Raw genomic sequence first — 19,911 nt, 5'->3', positions numbered from 1 at the left:
ATTCTCAGTTTGGTGGCTCGAGATAGCGAGCACTCGCGCGTCCTCTCCATATTCATATGATGGTCTCAGCTCCAGCCACATCCCTGGCTTCTAATTAAATGTGATGACAGGACCCGATATCCCGAGCTAACTTTGCAGCCACGTTTTCCCTAGCAAGATAGCATATCAGCCATGCCGGCAGGAATTGTTGTGGTAAGTGTTGGTTCGCAACTTACCTAAAGAATGGCTGTTTGCTATGTGTTTAGTTGAGGTCCAATAAAGAAACATTGCTCGTGGAATTGAGCTCGCTACATTGAAGGTATTTGGTAGAGATATTCTTTGGTTTTGACATGAAGCCAACGGAATACCATGAAGTTTGCAGCCTCTTTTGATGTTCATATTCGAGAGTTTACAAGATCGCGGCGACAAGCTTCCTTCAAAGCCATGCAATATAATATTAATATACTATAAACGTATGAACAATATTCAAAACACTGACAAATGTTTGACCAATGTTTTTAAAATGTGAGTTTATGGACAGTAAATAAAACATTATATAGAACTCGCATAAGTTTTTTTCGGTACTGCGACGATTATAAAAACCGTTATAGCGGATAAAAAATAATGATGGAAAAAATTCATATCAATGATGAACTGAATTAATCATTAAATTTCTCATTTCAATGGAACTTAATTATCAATGATGAAAGGAATAAATGCATCTTTTTTTTCGACGGAATTCGTTAGAAGCCATTGATGCACTTTTTTAATAGAGAAGTGAAAGAGTTCACATACATCAAAAAGTGAAAAATTTCAAACTATAAATCACGGCCAAACTTAAAAGTAATAAGCTAAGTCGAGAATTTTGTTAATCTTTTATATTAACAATTTTTTATATTTATTTAAGATTTAGATTCAAATAACGCTGTTATGGTTCGATCCCAGAGGAACCTTAAAGAAATTCTGACGTATAGCGTCTGCCGCTGCTGAACTTTAGAGGAGGATTTTCATGAAATTTGGCATGCATTAAATTTTGATACCCGACCAACTTTCGCTTTCAGCTTACAAGTTAAAATTCCTCAATGTTTTCATCATACCAGGTTTTATTCACCGAGGAAATTTAACCTCTCAGCAACTCGGGCTTCAAAGTCATAATATTTAAGCAAGGCAATTTTTACATGCAATCGTTTAGCGGCACAGACTTTTTTATTTCTACAATAACTCCGAGAGAATAAAAAAACTTCAAAAATCTGTGCTATTAAATTTATAATTTATGACTTTTATTTCTGAAGGATTACTTCTTAAAGCGTAAAGCTCTCTGAAATGTTAGTCGTATGTGTAGTTATGGAATGCGAAAAACCAGAACATGAATATATTCAGAATGGGACGAACATTTCCTCTTAAAGTAAACCCTAATAATCGCTCGGTGAATAAGGCATAAACAGAAAATTCAGTTAATTGAGATTCATGTAAAAATGTATATTGACCTCAATAATGTAATAATTCCACAAAGCAATGTTTTGCCATCAATAAGAATGCTTGGGAAGTTGCCTTCCGATTATACATATGATTCAATGATTCATATAACTCAATTTAATTTGATTCAATCATACATATAACCAAATGAAGCATATAATTCAAAATCTGATCAAAAGTCTGATGGCAAATGATTTGATGGATTTTATGGATTTGATTGTGAATTCCCGAGAAATGCGTCAAGTGTAAGCAATCATACCCCTTTGCGAGTAAGGATCCGCCACTAATGAAAGAGTGCGCAGCCGTCGGTTGCAAGTTTAACTCTTGAACAATCCTTGAAGCAAACGCTCTGTATAATAAAATACTTAAAAAAAACTTTTTAAAAAACCACGTTTTTCTTGTGGACTAAAAAGTAGAAAATAAATTATGGTTCGCCCCAAAAAAACGTGTGTCGGGCAGATTTATGATTAAAGCGAAAAGCACACAACACTTAAATTTTGGAAATTTGATGGTGAACGTACAGCACGACCCACGGTTTTTTGGGGCGAACCATAATTTATTTTCTACTTTTTAGTCCACAAGAAAAACGTGGTTTTTTAAAAAGTTTTTTTTAAGTATTTTATTTTCTACTTTTTAGTTCACAAGAAAAACGGTTAAGACTTGATTAAGTATGACTTGACGTACGTATCGATGATACGCAGCATTAGCGCCTGCTCGTCTATAACGTGAGCGCCCGCACGTCATACTATATATATATACGTATATACTATGTATATACTTTACTCAATTAAACTAATTTAGGTCTCAATTACTAGTTTTTATGATTGTATCTAAAATTGTTAGGCGAAAATAGCCTGCATGCCGAATTTCAGATCTCTAGAACAATCAAAAGTGGGCTAATTTTCGTTGTCAATGTTAACAACAAACAAACAAACAAACAAATAAACAAACAAACAAACAAACGCGAAGCTAAGCTAAGAAAAACGTGTTAAAAATGCTCTGCTAAACACAGCCTCAGAGCTACGAAATTGCAGACCACGCTAGACACACCGCAAGCCATACAAGATGCGCGATGGCTTGAAGCCAAAGGCGCAGTGTGCCTGCAGCCACTGCTCCAGCCAGTATAGCCTTTCACGACATCTACACCTCAGCATGCACCTACGGACCTACCTCCACACTTACCCCACCTCCCCACCTTGCTGCAGCCAATGACCGGTTGCAGTCCCCCACGTGCTCCTCTTCCCCACCTTGCTGCAGCCAATAATTAAGGTTGAGTTAGGTCAGGACTCAGGAAGGATTGGAGAGTCGGGGCTAGTGTGAAGGAAGACGCATGCGGTGGTTTAAATGCCGTGTAGGCTAGACTACGGCCAGACTATATTAGAGTGGACGCGTACGCTGCTGACACTTCAAGCAGAGCGGCGCTGCGCTGCGCGTTTAGTGGCCACACTAGAAGCTGGACCGCGCAGTTTAGGGTGAGTCAGCGAGAGAATAAGGCCCCTTTCACACAGGGCAGTAAATACTGCCAGTGTCCGACAGTATTTACCGCCGATCCTTAGCGGACATACGAAATGTGCACTGCTGTTCACACACGACTGCTTTTACCGCGGCGTAGAATTTGACGCCGGACGCCCGCGTGTGTCGCGGTAAAACTGCGGCGGTAGATTTGCCGCGACAATTTAGCTTGCAATGGTATTTAATGTTATCTTTCATACTGGGCGGTTTTTGACGCCACATCCTAGCAGACAGTGGGGCCGTATTTTAGGTTCATAATAAACAGCACTGTAAGACATAGATTATAGCCTGAAAATTGTTACAGAAATATCGGTAAATAAATATTGTTACATAAACATAAAGATATACATTGAGAAATACATATACCCTTAAAGTGATAGAGATATATTTCATAACAGATATATTTTCCATAAAATATATAGGTATTTCCATAAAGATGTATTTACATTATTCTCACATAGAGATATATTTCCATATAGTAATATTGTTACATAAACATAGAGATGGACTGATGGTGCATAAAGCACTGCAAGACTGATAGATCCCAGCGTTAAGAACCGCCTCGTGTGAAAGATAGCGCGGTAAATACTGCCGCGGCATTTTTGACGCGCGCGGTATTTGTCGCCCTGTGTGAAAGCTGCTTAAGGCCATTTTCACACAGGGCAGTAAATACTGCCAGCGTTCGACAGTATTTACTGCCGAACCTTAGCGGACATACGAAATGGGCACTGCTGTTCACACACGACTGCTTTTACTGCGGCGTAGAACTTGACGCCTGACGCCTGCGTGTGTCGCGCTAAAACTGCGGCGATAGATTTGCCGCGACAGTTTAGCTTGCAATGGTATTCAATGTAATACTTCACACTGGGCGGTTTTTGACGCCACATCCTAGCAGACAGTGGTGCCGTATTTTATGTTCATAATAAACAGCACTGCATGACATAGATTATAGCATAATATTATTACATAAATATCGGTACATAAATAATGTTACATAAACATAAAGATATACATTGATAAATATATATATCCTTGAAGTGATAGCGATATATTTCATATAAGATATATTTTCCATAAAATATATAGGTATTTCCATAGAGATTTATTTACATTATTCTCACGTAGAGATAGATTTCCATATAGAAATATTGTTACATAAACATAGAGATGGACTGATGGTGCATAAAGCACTGCAATACTGATAGATCCCAGCAGTAAAAAGCGCCTCGTGTGAAAGATTGCGCGGTAAATACTGCCGCGGCATTTTTGACGCGCGCATTATCTAATGCCCTGTGTGAAAGGGGCTTAACAGTCGTTCTCCTAGATAGAAGGTTTAATTGGAAATAAAAGATAAATTCAAAAGTCACATATATACTTTGTTTTATCCTTTTTGGAATCCATTCGGATGAGATTAGAGAGATACTTTGATAGGTTATATATGATGCATACGTCGCGAGTAAAACCTTAATACAGATAGAATTCATGCGCACGTGCAATTTTTTAGTATAAGAAGTAATCCAAATAAACTTGTTTTTGATTTTTCTTCTTTATTTTGATTTCATTTATAGAGTATATGTATAACCTGTCGCGGTGCTATGAGTGTAAGCAGATAATACACGCCGCCTGAGTTGACGAGAACAATGCTTCTACATCCTTCCCTCACGGCTGCATCAAGGACACTGAACGCGCCGCGCAGCCGCCTCAGCGCCGCAGTGTGGTGATATTTGTCTAGCCCGAATCGCCAGGGGTTATCGTGTCACGCTACAACCTCGTGAGCAATGATTTTTGCCCTTAATTTTGTTAAATATTTTTCAGATCTCTTCCATCTTACATACGCCGCGATTATTTTATCTAGGCATCAGTATAGATTGCTTCCTAACAAATGTAGTATTCAAACGCACAATTCTGAACTCTAAAACATTTTTAAAAATTATGAGAATGAAAGGCCCAAAATTCTGGTCCTAAGCAGAGCATTTCCGGGTACGACAATTTCGACCGCTCGACATTGTGGTGATTTTCCCGATGATTAGGAGACTGTGAGTCATTTACGTGTGCGTTTGCCTGAGAACATGTGCATCTATATCGCTAGAGCCTGTGCATCTTCATCGCTATTTTCTTTGTCAAAGATTATTCGTTCAAATAGTTTTTTGATGTTATTGTTTTTGAGTTCATTGTCCGCCATTGCAAACACTACATGAAATAAGAAGCGCAGCGGAAAGTTCGAGAACCTCCATCCTCTGCAGCTCGTGGAACACTAAAGGCCCGTTCACACTAGGGGCAACACACGAGAATCAAGTGCCTCAAAGCGCATGCAGAGGCGCTTTGCAGCCTCTGCATGCGCTTCTTGACCGATTGACGAGCTAGCGATTGACAGGGGCCATGCCTCATGCAACACAAGCGCGGCGCTTAGCAGATAGCTATTAAAGAATTGATATCACTTGTATGCTTAAATCGCAAATTAATTAAGAATTTAAATTAAATTAAAAATTCAAATCAAATTAAAAATCTAAATTAATTAATTAAAGAAATTCAATTCGTTCTATGGTTTCGATGTATTAATTTGTGACTTCTGATTTGTGATTCTAGATTCTACGAACTGACGATGGAGGTGGTCTCAGAAACGTTTTCTATAAAGATATGAATTTTTGTGGACTATTCTTTGCTTTTAAATTCTTAGTAAATAGCTGCCTGTGGTCTAGTAAGGTTGATTGTGTACGCTGGTCCGGCACACCAAATGTTGACTAACACCGCTCTCGTTTGGAGTCACTCTCTTCTCTAGTAGAGCGCCTAATTGATCTTTATAGAGAACACGAATGCCTATGGAGTGTTGGGTCAAAGGAGTACAAAAATCGAAATGCAAATGATGTAAGTTATTTTTACATGACGTGTTTAGTTTATGTGATTGTAGCAACTCCTGCCAATTTATGCATTACCGTTTTGCGATTTCAAAGGATGATATAATATCGGTACGAATATTGGAAATTTTTATTTAATAATAGACTATATTTTTTATAAACTGTATCTTTTTGAATGTGCTAGTTCTCTAATTATGATGCCTATGCTAAATTCTCGTTCACAACTGGCATAGTGCGAAGAATGACGGACCGCAGCACATCCGAGAACAATGGCCCACAGCTCAAATTCGGTTACATCCATCCTCATTGACGTCTAGGTGGCAACTGGTGTTCAAAGCGCGCGGTCTCAAACTACAGAGTACAAAAGTAGTGTGAACGGTTGTGCGCGGTGAGGCACTGCAGCAAACGACCCAAAGCGCATGTCGTTGCCACTAGTGTAAACGGGCCTTAACGTCGTGCGTTTGACTTTAGCTCTCGCACGCTCGGAGCAGCTCACTCGGTGATAACGTTTATACGTAGTTTGCTAAATGGCCTACATATTAATAATAATTCAAAATGGCTAAAATATTATTGATCCGACGTTAAGAATAGATCTCAGTTGAAGAGTTTCGCGACAGACAAAGGTGTGAGATTCATTATTGATTTTTTACAAAGGTTATTAGGAATTAAGGGCGTTTTCTCGCCTACCCTACGCGATTAGGGCTAAAGTAATGTGCTTTTTTTAATGTGCGACGCAGCTCCTGTGCGCATGGCGCAGCTTCTGCCTGTACGCGTTTAGCGTGGCCACTCTGGTAGAATTACATACATATAATATCGCAGCTTTCGCGAGCGTCGGCTATCGAACGTGTCAACGCTTTCAGTCTGCCCGTAGCCTAAACTGGCGGGAGCAGTGGCTGCTGGCTGATGGCGACTATAGCTCCAAGTACTTAAATTCAAATGCTAATCTAATTAGTAGCATGCTTGCGCACGGGAAGAATACGAGAGTGATGGCGCTAACGGTCAGTGCTGGCTTCTAACATGCAACCCCATTGAGACTACATATTTTTTAAACCGAATCACGTCCACAACTATTCTCGATGATCTCGATCCTCAAGTATCGCGCCAATCTCTTGAACAAACTATTTCAATAAATTTCTACAATTATGAACAAGTACAGTAGCGGTTACGAAAATTTTACTTCGGATTTCCAAAAGCATCTACGTTAATCAGAACTGACATTTTCAACTCAAGCATTATCTCAGAGTTTACCAGCCGCGTAATATCTGTCAGTGCGCGTATATGATGTGAGGATTGGTTCGTCAATTTATCTGCAGGCCTGGAAGTAGATCAGCTCATATAGGGTCACTGTGAGTTCATTAATCTCTACGACTTGTGGACTGAGCGAGCGCAATCTGGGACTGGACGTGGCCATTATAGGGCCGTACGTTGGCCGCGCCGGCCTGCCACGCAGGCTAACTAAACTGCCTGTTACTCGAAGACATTAAGCATCACGCGAGGAAGAAGCGCCGGATACAAAAAACTTCGCTGATAGTTTTTCTGAGCTCATCCAATATCCCATAGCTTAAACGCTATTTTTAGGTCGACAGCTGAGCTGCCTGTGACCTCGAAATTGTTTCGCGGCACGCAGCCTCACCCATTGCAAATTACGGCTATAGCGTTTTCTTTTATTTTACTTTTTCGTCCTTTTCACCTTATTTTATATTCTGCTGTACGTTAAAAAATAAACTATATATCACAGATACATTTCATACCTTATAATGATGATAAACATCAAAACTTTCCTATATTTATTCACTTTATTAACACCTTGTTCCATTTATCGTTGAAAATGAATTTTTTTATACTTCATCCGAAAATTTTCTTATAACATCGGATCTTGTCCAATAATTGTCTTGTCCAAAAAATTGTCTAATATCAAAGGAAGCGATACGACTGAGATGAACTGAACTTAGAGTTGAAATAGTTTAATAATTGAAACAAAATGAATACGTGATCTTAACGAACCAATTAAATATTTAAAATTCATGATCGAAGGGAGCACTCGCTGGAAGTGTTAGTGCTGTCAGTGCTGAGTGATAAAGGTTTACGGCGAGAAATTACATGATTGTTAATTACATGACTATTCGCCGCCGGGCAGAAAAATTTAGCTGAAATAGGAAAAAATTTGCTTCATACCACAATTTTGGACTTGAAGCTCTGAATGTCGGTTAAAATCAAGAAAGCTCATATTTTACAAAGAATAGAATTTTTAATTTCAATCCATATTATAAATTTTTATCAAATTTTAATACATAATCAAGCAAATACAATATATAATTGACAAGAAATTTTCCACTAAGCAATTCAAAGGCAAAAGTTTAACGACTGCAGAAAATTTTTCGCTCGCCCAAGATGGCGAACAGCTCGTTGTATAAGGAGAATTTATGACCGCAAATGGTAAAGCGATTTTCTAAGACCTGGTAAGGATCTTTAAGGTAACTTATAGCGCAATAAATGTTGGCAGTTACCAGGACGGCGTTGCCTAGCTCTGTATCAACCATAAGCCAACTCGTACATTAATGGCCACACCAAATCCGGTATTATTCAATTGATCCTAATCTTTAAATTGTTGCATTCCCTAATGTCTGAAGTCAATGCTAAGTTTGAAATGCCTCACCGAATACATTGTAAGGTATTTATTTATACAATCGATTTCGACTTTATATATTTATTTTGAAGTAATGAACTCTTCAACAAAATTTTGCATGAACAGGTAAGGGCGAATTCTAAAGATAGGCTAGTTTTTATTGATTGACAAACTCTCGTTAAAGACAAAGTAAACAGCCCCTCGCCTCGTTGCGATTCAATTAGCTTTTATAATGGCAGCAAGTTCCGAGCTCGGTGTCGTTTAGTGCTCTGAGGTGAGAGGTCTTCTCAGCGCGCGGAAGAAATATCGGATCGTAGCGTCGCAAGGTGGGAAAATGCGTCGACAGCAGGAACCCAAAACCAAAAATTCTAGGGAGAAAGCAAAACTTCAAACGAATTCAACTGTCAAAATTTATGTAGTGACGATTTCCTGGCGGATATTGAACAAACCTTTTACGAAATAACTAACCTGAGGTTTTTATATGACAATATAATCAATGATACCACATGAAATTTTCAATGAAAGCAAAATTTTATTATAAAAATATATAAGAAATAAGTGATAAGTGAGAGAAGTAGGAAATTAGATTGTAAGAAGACAGTTAGAATACCAATAGGTATTACTGTGTTTGGAAGAAGATGAATGACTTACATGTACATGTATATGGGCCGGGATGGCACAATTTGTAACAGCATGAGCACAACTGTCGGCTCGAATTGCACAACCCTACATACGATTATAGAAAAGAATATTAATCGAATGTTATTTTATTTAAATGATGCCTCTTTAATTATACAGGTTAAGGTAATAATCTACCTCATTGTCCTATTTCCTGAAGTAGTAAAATAAGCGTTTTTATTGCAAACCAAAGATAACGAAAATGACACGGCATGTGCACTAGGTAAGGAACGGAGAATCAGCTTTATAGAAAATTTATGAGAAATACTTACTCTCAAATGAATATGGCGGTTTCAAAGATTTTATTGTAGCACTAACCTGTACCTTGAACCTATTGCTCATGGAGACGACTGCCACTTGTACCAGCTTTTAAAGAATCTCACTTACTTGGTCCCTTGGTTACAGGGTTAAGATGAGGCGAGTCACTTTCTTGAGCATTGGTGGATTGCACTCTGGAAATAAATTGCTTGACAAGCCTTGAGTAATCGTAAAAAATTAATTGTTGGTTTGAAATTAAAAAATTTTCATGTACAGATACAGGAAAAAACTTGATCTCATAGTTATAACTCTAATGATGCCTGACATACGATATCCAACAAATTCCATTCCGGCACCGGTTAATTTCGCAAAACGAATATAACAAAAATCCCAAATCCTCCCACTGGTTCTTCCTAAATTCAATATTATTTCTAACTGCCTTCAGAACAATGGCGTTTTAGTTAATCTAAGTAAAAGTAAAATCTGCGGTGCCCAGGTTATGTGCGAGAAAAATCTGCTCGGAAGCCTCGATTTTTACCTCCATATGTGCTAACACTCACCATGAATTAAAGAACTAACATTTCGATGCTTCTCACTTTGAAGTGAGACATAAAATCTTCGCTCTTTATGAAGCTATTTAAACTGTGTTAGTGAACTCACAAATTTCACATGCGTTAATTCCTCTGCCTCCACCAACCGGTCTGACATTATCGCGTATTTTGGTACATATTTATCTAGGCAATAGGTACTGTATAAATACATTTTTTTAAAAATTTTTTGCCTAGAATCGTTGAAACCTTAGTCTCTTTGTGGTGTATATAAACTCAGGAGAGTTTGTCTAGAATTAGTTTATCCGAAAATTTATCAGAAGGATTTGCTTCGCAAAAACCTGAGCATAAAACTTAATGCCAGGATAGTGCGGCCTAAAACTGGAGTCTTCAAAGAGGTTAAAAATGCATAGACGTTGACTCAAGCGTAGCGTTCGAGTTGAAAAATATATACGCTGTTTGTCTTGAACTTGGCATTTGATTTAAACTTGAAAATGACTCAAACTTGGCATTTGGCTTGAACATGGCTTTTTACTTAAGAATAACGTTGGATTAAACATGGCATTTCTGTATAACTAGGCATTTGTGTTCAACTTGGCATTCGAGTTGAACTGGACATTTGACTTAAACTTGACATATCACTTAGTCTGGCAGTAGGCTTAGTTTTGGCATTTGACAAAAAATTTGACTCAACTGGCATTTAATCTATGCTTAATTATGGCCCAAACTAAAATGGCTTGAACTTGTCTGTTGACTTGAAAATAGCATATGGCTTGAACTTGGCATTTTACTTAAGCTTGGCACTTGGTTTGAACTTGGCATTTTATTTAAGCTTGCCCCCTAGCTTGAACTTGATTTCACAAATAAAGAATCATTTGTAAGAAAAGCTAAACCGAAACTAATCTAAGTTAGTATTCTGTTAACATCTTCTCGGGAAGCAGGAAGATCTGAGATTCATTAGAGATCTCTCATGACATGAATTGAGTTACTGGGCTAAGAAAAGGAAATAACCATAAACATTCATATGATGCAAATATCAACAACAAAGTTACAATTTGATAAGGGAACGAAGAAGCAATCTCGAATAACTTAAAATTTAACAGAAAAAACGTCTATACATCAAACATAGCTCGTGGTCAATTTTTAATTTTATGCTCAAATTTTGGTTCGTGGCATATTATTTTTAGTAGACGTTAATTAATATATTCTAATCAGGCCTCAGCGTCCGAACTCAATATGAACACTATTATGTATTATACATAATAATATACAGTATGAGTGACCTACCCTAGAAAACGTTCACCCTCGTAAAATAAGTGGCAACTTACTTCGTCTTTGGAACGTTTACGTATTTTTCACTGAACATTTAGGAGACAAATTTTAAAACTGATTTTACGTTGGGAAATTCACCTTCTCTATTTTGCATTCTCCTCGATATATTTTTCCATAAACGATATTTATTTTACTCGGTGTAACTCCAAATCTTTATTTTTAATTTCTTAACAACGTTTCCAATGCGTATAACTTCTTGGACATCACCTAACAGTATCTTTACCACCTTTAGCAACGTTTTTCTACAATTATTTGCCAAATACTCCTTCATCCCGTTAATTCCACGTATTTTTCTGCTTTCAACAAGTTTTAATGTTAATCCACTCTGAACGAAGAGCTTCTCAGTGTTTTAAGATCTTTATAAAATTCATGAATGTGAATGTGATATCGGATTTCATAGTCAGCTGATCATTTCCATCTAGGCAGTGGATGGATATTCTAAGTGCAAATACTCGACGTTGACGATTTAATAATCAGAGACTTTCGGAAAATAGATTATATCCGAATATATTATAATAGATTCGAAATGGTTTTTCCTTTTGAGACGGGAGAAGAGCAAACCCTGGCCAAGATCAAAGTAAATGACGAAATTAAAAAAAAATCAGAAGCCACATATGGCGTATCTTGATATAACAAAGCGGGTAAAAGTATTTTGCTCTTTTGGTTCTGCACCACTTTCTGGAAAAATTATAAGCGACTCCACTTTTGCGTGTTCAATGATAACTGTACATGTAATGCTGCAATTGGTTGTGTCGTCTCTGCTGTAAACTCAGATGCCGAAGGATGAGCATTAAGATTGATTTAATTAACTGAAATTGAAAGAGCAAATATTATTTTTCAATCTTTCACCTACATCCTACAAGTCAATGATTTATGTCGCCTTCATCTTTCATATACTCTTGATGGAAAATTTTTTAGCCAAACCCGTTTTACTGGAACAATAATTGGTGAAATTATAGCTCACTGTGAAAAAAAATTTGAAACTAGTTTTAAGATCATTAATTACCTCTCCTTCACTGGAAACTGATCAATCTGAACTCAGTATTGATAAAAATATTCTATAAAATTCACATTTGTACATCATCTGGAAAAAGAATTTCGCACAAGAACCCAGGAAAAGGTGTTTGGCAAATGCGAATTGTATTCGCGACTCTATAAGCAGACATTCTGAACAATTTAGTTGCATTCATTTTGTGAGTTAATACTCCTGTTTGATTTAAAAGTTAACTGCATCTTTCTTCGCAGAACGGCGCTCTTTTTCTTTCCAAGAGAAAAGTGATCTATCATGAAAAATATTATGGTAAATATTCTTTATTTAGCTCTCAATTGAAATGAAACTTTTTGTTTAGTACATCATTTATGCATAGACCTTGTTGTATTTAAGTTTTTATCCAAAGTTTTATCCGTGTGTTTTTTATCTAAGAATCTCTTACCATGTGATTCTTGATAATTATTAAATAAAATATAACCTTGTTGGAAATGGATCAAAGATGCACGTGATATGTTTAAAAAAATACCCTAGATACTTATGATATTTTTATAAAGGTTTCGAGTCACGTCGTACATCAATCTCAGTCATGAACCATGAACTGATGTATCAAAAATTGAACTCGGTAAACTGATCTCAAAATTTAAAGCATGCATCATTTATTAAACTTATGCTAAGTTCATTGCTATCATGCATAATACATTGAAGTAATGCATAAAACATTGAACCCATGCTTCATACATCGATATTATGCGTCGTACATTGATCTCGATCACCAGAGTGATCTCTGAACAACAGAGATCACTAATGGAGATTTTTATGATGTGATTCAGTTGAACTATCAAAACATATTTTTTTTAATTTCCCTGTTAACGCAAGCTTGGGAACGGTGCATGATCTCTCTTGCTTCATATTCAGTTCATGAATTAAGTAGCTGAATTAAGGTCTTTACTATTAGTGTGACAATAAAGAGAGAAATGAATAAATTAAGGTACTAAATTAACGTCAGATTTCATCTTACGATCTATAAAATTGTTCATGTGGACAGGTTGATCCATGCAGGGTGGAACCTGAATTAAGTGAATCCGCCTCCTGGTGGTTGGGTCCTGATTAAATGTGGCAGAAGCAATTTTACGTTTGAGTTTAACTGAGAACCAACCGTAGAGTATTTATCGAATTAATAGTTTTGTTTCAAAATTTCTAACATATTAATCTTGATTATCAATTTGAGGTGATCATTTGAGTTATTTTCATACATCTGAAGCAAGCATGCGGTATCTAAAACGCATTTCTATTGTTGTATAATATGAGATGGTTAACTATTTTCGACATTTTAATGAATTCACTGAATGAACGCACAAATGAGTTCAAAATATTGAATTTTTATAATCTATTTATACTCAGAGTACAATACGTTAAATTTTCCAGTAGTTTAATGTGTCAGCAGCACCTGCAGATATTAATGACGTGAGCTGAAATTTCGCCAATTATTAAGAAGAATGACGAGTAAAATAATTTTCATTGCTAGCTATTTTCCCCGAGAAAAAAGTAGCACTAAGTTATTTCAACTCAACATCAAAGCAAGTTAGGCTTGCAATGTAACACAAAATTCTAAAAACTCGGTATAAAATTTCCTTCTCAAACTTCACAAAATTTTCCCAAAATGCTTCATTAAAGGACGAATATTTTCTGCTTCCTCAGTGTGAATTTTACGGAAGTGAACGTAACTAAATGCCTTTCATGATCTTATAGATTACATTGCTTAATTATTTGCCTTCGAACACGAATATTGAATCCTTCTTGACGCGACAGAAGGTAAGCCCATGACATTTTCGCTCAGTATAAAATATTGGGTCAATTTTGCAAATATTCACAGTCTGCGGATTAAGTGCACAATTTCCTCAGAAAGCTGAACATAATGCGAGAAAATATACTCTTTTTTCAGACGATATTTAGGTAAACACAAGCTAATCGTTATCTCGAGTTCTAGGCAAGCCAGGCAGCTCTAGGCAACCGAAAACTCCAGCGCCGTGCAAGAAATTAAAATAAAAGCATTTGTAAGTCACGCAATTATGCGAATAGGCGCCTTGGACGCCTTTAATTCCCACTCATTCCATTGCTTGGGGTTTTAGTAGCAGCTATAATGGGCCCACAGAGTAAGAGAATTAGATCTTGAGCCGCGCATGCAATTCCATACTTAAAAAAACATTTCGGAGAAACAAGTGAATGTTAATAGATTTTACATGCGACGTTCCAACAAAACAATGTTTTTCCGACAAAACTTCTTCTTTGTTTTTGTTCAGTTGCAGTCAAAATAAATACCGACGCAATTGTCTCAGTTGGTAGCAAATTTTGACATTTTAATTGAAAATAATTTAGTTTTTAGTATAATTTGGTTCGTCACCACTGTGCAGATGCCCAAGGATAGCACGCACAAAATGTACAATATAAAAAATACGAGGAACATTGGGCGAAGTCTGTCAATAATAATTTACATTGCTGAAATATTTTGAATCTTCTCGAACTTATTCATATATTTCGTAGCTAAATGATCAGTCCGTGTAATTCTATTGCAGTAATTTGAGTAAAACAAATTTCGTTGAGCAAAACAAATTTGAGGATGCTGTTTTTTCTCAGCAAGTTAGATGTTCCTTGTTAAGTTCGACAACATTTTTATTCGAGTTCGGTTTATCATTGTCAAACGGGTAAAAGGATGATCCGCTAAAGAATAAAATATAGAGCAAAATGATTTACACAATTCAATGGCAGCCCATTTTCTCAAGATTTTTCCTGCAGGTTTACTACTATCAATCTAAAGTTTTATCTCTGTCTTGAATATGAAATAATCACCAGAGGCCAACAGAACATGATCGCCATACGGCGATAATCCTACGATTTGCGGTTGTGTAAATCATGGCCACAGAGCTTTCATCCGCAAGCTGGGCCATTTTTCAGAATATGTCTCTCTTAAAAAGATGGATTTTTTGAGATTATATCGGACAGATCGGGCCGTGAGGCGATGAAGCTTTCGGTGGAGCGGAAAAATCGTTACTTTTGCTGTCACAGCTTCCGGTCGCACCGAGTTCGTAGGATCAGGTTTTCTAGGGCCAACCAAATCCGCAGGATCTGCCTCGATGGGTTGCAAAAATCAACGGCATTTATCAAGATTCCTAGGAGTCAACAAGGCCGAATTTAGAGGTAAAATGTCAATTGTTAACAAAATTTGCAGTGTTACGGTTGTGAAATTTTCAATTTCATTTCTCAGTCAGGAAAACAAGATCCTCATTTAAGATCTGGTAGCCATGGCTCAACAATATCCTCAAGATCAGCCGGCTCAGCAAAATCGGTGCCCCAGTGCCATGTCGCAGGACAATTGCTTTGGTAGTCAGACGACACAAAATGATTGAACTCAGCCATGGACGTCGTAAAGATCTTGAAATAAGTCGTTAATTATGATCTTCGACTTTTATCTTTGGAAATTGACGAAAAGATGAGGAGTACGATGTGAAATTGATGAAAAGGGGACCAAAACGAATATCGACAGATAGTCTCGTACGTTTTTCCCTCTTTTCCGCCTCATTGGATCGCTTATGCTCGAACATTGCTTTGGGAAACATGATATTAAATGGAGTCTCCAAGCCATCAGAAATGAGGCCTTGCAAACATTTAAGAAGTTATAATAACTCTATTCTACCCGAGCTGCAACAGTTTATAAATTTTCAACGAAGACAAAACAATTAAATAGAAGCGTTATATGGGCACGTGCAGACGTCTCTATATAAACGGCTAAGTCGCCGGAAAAAATATCTTCGTGGACTTGAAACTTTTTTTGGTTTGACGGACGTCAGTGTCAGCAAATCTGAACGACGAGTATCTCTGGTAGAAGAATAAATTCGTCCTTTTCTTTGAAGCTATGAGCTAATGAGGTAAGTTATAAAGTTTACACTTCTCTGTTGAATTCAGTTATATTTTTTTGCTCCTTGTGCATGACATAACTCTTTTTCATTGGGTAGAATTCTTTAACTTCACAAGACAAGTAACGGAATTAATCTTGGGTATTGGCTGTGAATGAATGAAGGACCTCACTAATACTGATCAAGATTGTGTACATAAATTTTTCAATTTACGAAAAATATTAACATGGTGTAATAGTGATTTTCTTGAATACTGAACACTGTGTCGTTGTTTATTGTTTTTTTATGACATTTATGGTCAAAAATGCTATGCGAACAAACACCCTAGGACTGGAATACGCTCTCAAGGCATTTAATTCTATGCAATGTGAGTCGTTACTTTTCATTATAGGTGCTGCGTCTGTCTACAATTTTTCGTTTAATTTCTCATGCACTGTTACGTTCCAAAAGTTATTGAAAAGCTTATGCGTTTCCAAGTATTTCATCCGAGAGCCACTTGGATAAGTAAGATGATAAGTCTTCTTCGGTGGCCAAGCTTTGTACATTTCAAATAATTTTGCAAAGGAAAAAAATTGCGTAGATTAATAAATCAAACATGATCAGAAATTTTTTTTACCTTGATACGCAAAATGTGACGATTATGATTTAATGATATTTATGAATTGCACGTTACAGAAAGCCTGAATGTTAGTTGATGGGTGACTTAGTAATTAAGTTAATTCTTTTTATTTATAAAGCAACAAACCCACGGTCCAGAAAAAACTAATAAAATTCTCTAGAGTAATAATACACTTCACTTTCTAACTTGACGATTGCAAGCATACAAAAAAGGAAGTGTACGAAAATATAAGTTGAAGTAACGTGCTTGCTGCGCCTTTACTGTCACTAAATAGCAAATTTGTTTAGGCAGTCAATCCTATATATGCACAGCTCAGCACTCACCTCGCCCATTGCATCCGAAGGAATACAGTTAAGGAAGGATAAGGAAGGAAGGATTAAGGAAGGATACATAATATCAGAAGGAATACAATTACATTGTATCCGAAGGAATAATTTGGGTGAGGCAATTAAGCATTAAGGGTTGACTTGGTTACATGGACAATAGACATACTACCTACAATATCTCAATAATGCTTTGTGGCGAATTTAAGACGTTAGTCTTAAATTCGCCAATTAAGACGTTAGTTCAATAATAATATAATTTAAGACGTTAGTTCAATACGAAATGCTTTGTGGCGAATTTAAGACTAACATCTTAAATTCGCCACAAAGCATTTCTTATTGAGATATTGTAGGTAGTATGTCTATAGTCCATGTAACCAAGTCAACGCTTAATTAATGCTTAATTTCCTTACCCAAACCATGCGGGTTTATACATGTTAGACCAATCCACACGTGAGCAAATATATTGCATGGGAGTCGTAATATTATTAATTGTTTGATTTTCAAATCTACAGTCAAATTATATAAAAATGAAGATCGAGATTAACGGCAAATGGTATTGTTTGGGTACCTAATAATTAAGATCAAGCTCATTTTATTCAAAACAAATTATCATCCAACTTTTCGGATATCACAAGATGTACTAACAATGTAAAAGAGATTGGTTAAGCAATATATATTATTAAACAATATAATCATTAATTATTGCGCAATAAGGTTTGCACAAAGGTGCCCAGTGGCTACACTTCAGAGTGCCAAGATTGGCGCAGAGAGGCGCGGGTTCGATCCCAGCTCTGTGCGCCAGTTTCTGGTCAGAATCGGCAAGGAGGCCGGGCGGTTAAGCGCAGCAGAATTGTAGCAGTGAGTTGCGAGTTCGAGACCGCAACAAACTGTGAATATTCAGCGATGTTAAGAATCGGCGACATCGCTTTTGGTTTGCGCAATAATATTGTGTTTCAGGAGCCATATTGAGCGACTGCGCATTATTTTAGGCAATTACACGCCTCGACACACAATGTATTGCGCAATTAGTCCCTTAGACTATCATGAAGTCTACATTTTGAGAAGAATTAATCGTGTTGTATCATAATTATGTGGCCGAAAATTGTAGAATATAAAAGAGAAGTCTCGCTGATAAAATAGTCCAATTACTGCTTTATTGACAGGGAGAAGTTTATTCACAAAAAGTTACTTAATTGTAAATGAGTTGAACGTACTTTTTAATCAGTATCTCATAGTTTTTTAGCTCCAGTTTTTCGAATCATTAGTATTATCTTTGCATTTAAAATCTAATAATAATTTTTAAGAATCTAACAATTAAAAAATATTTTTGCTGTTAAAATCATAGCGGTAGCTTTAGACTTGAAATATGATAGTTGATGTGATAAAGCTTCATTCGGTGAATGATTAATTTTCTACCATTAAGTAAGCTTTGTGAATAGATTAGAATAGCCATTTATCAATGAATAGCATTACAGAGGCCTTAATTTTTGTATTTAATATTTTTTTCGTGTGCACAGAATAACGTCAGCAATATCCTAACAAAATTCAGGGACCGCCAATGCTTCGACAGAATAGTCACTTCACTTGGCGCAAAGTTATTCTGGGTCTGCATGGCCACCCAATCTAAATCAGTTTCTGATCAGAATCTCACTTCCATCTTTATAGTCGCCTGAGAGTATGACAAAGGTTAGCCGAGGCGATTCATACCGAGCTAGCAGGCTGCTCTGTAGCTACCCTTCGAACCCTGAGCCGAAGCGGACAAAGAGAAGCTGATTTACGTGCTCTTCGAGTCCTATACGGCCCTATTGCAGGGTCGCTCACGCTTCTAAATTTTGTTTGGGTCGTTCATTACAGTACTTTTTCGTTTATAAACTTTTCTCTTGAAGCAATGAACACATCGTTATCTTTTTTCTATCAATATTTCCCAGGTATATTAATAGAACTATTGAAAATGTCAATAGAGCGGTATTGGAGCCTATACACCATTGATATTTTCATTAATATATACTATATTAATCCAATAAATTATTTCTGCTGTTTTCAGCAGCTGGCTATAATGCTGGCAAACCATGGACATAGCCGACTCAATGGGATGAAACCCTTAGAAATTGTTGTGTTCAACCGCCCATTAACTAAGCTTGGAAGATATTTTCAACATGGAACTTTGGACTAATTAGGTTGTACACCCATTTATACAGTAACAAATTTTGGCAGATGAATTCGATACAGAACTGTGTACACACAAGTTTATTTGTTGTTTATGAAGACGTCTGAAAAGGAGCAACAGTGGGTTGGCTGGCATTGAACGAATGAAACCTACATCTGCTCGGTCCTCGTCCTTTGAAGCCACGACTGTCCTGTGCTTCAGTTATATGTCGGTCGCTGTAGGGTTACCGAAGTCAATGAAGCTTTCAGTTCCTAGCAGCCATTCAAGGTCACAAACTGGATATGTGCCTCAACGGTCACAAATTGGATGGATCGCGAAAGTAAATTGACAGTTGATACAGGATACACGCTTCTAATGTTTCAATGAATGTGATTGAACATAAATTTTCAACAATGTAGAGACAGATGACAGAACTCAAACATTGGCTTTTTTGTTCAGGTTTGCACCAAAAATGTCTCTCTTGATTGCGTCGCTACATGTCCCATGTACGACTCCCAAATTGTGAACAATTTTGCGTCAAGTGGAAGCTTGAAGGCTTCCTGAATATAGAGTATGGATTTGCTTTAAAAGGTTTCCCAATTTTAGCAAATTGCTACACCGTGCTTAATAGTTCATGCAATCGCTATTTAGGTG

The sequence above is a fragment of the Hyalella azteca genome, unplaced genomic scaffold (assembly GCF_000764305.2).
Source record: "Hyalella azteca isolate HAZT.00-mixed unplaced genomic scaffold, Hazt_2.0.2 contig2748, whole genome shotgun sequence".
NCBI lineage: Eukaryota > Metazoa > Arthropoda > Malacostraca > Amphipoda > Hyalellidae > Hyalella > Hyalella azteca.
Note: the sequence above shows the minus strand (reverse complement) of the source record.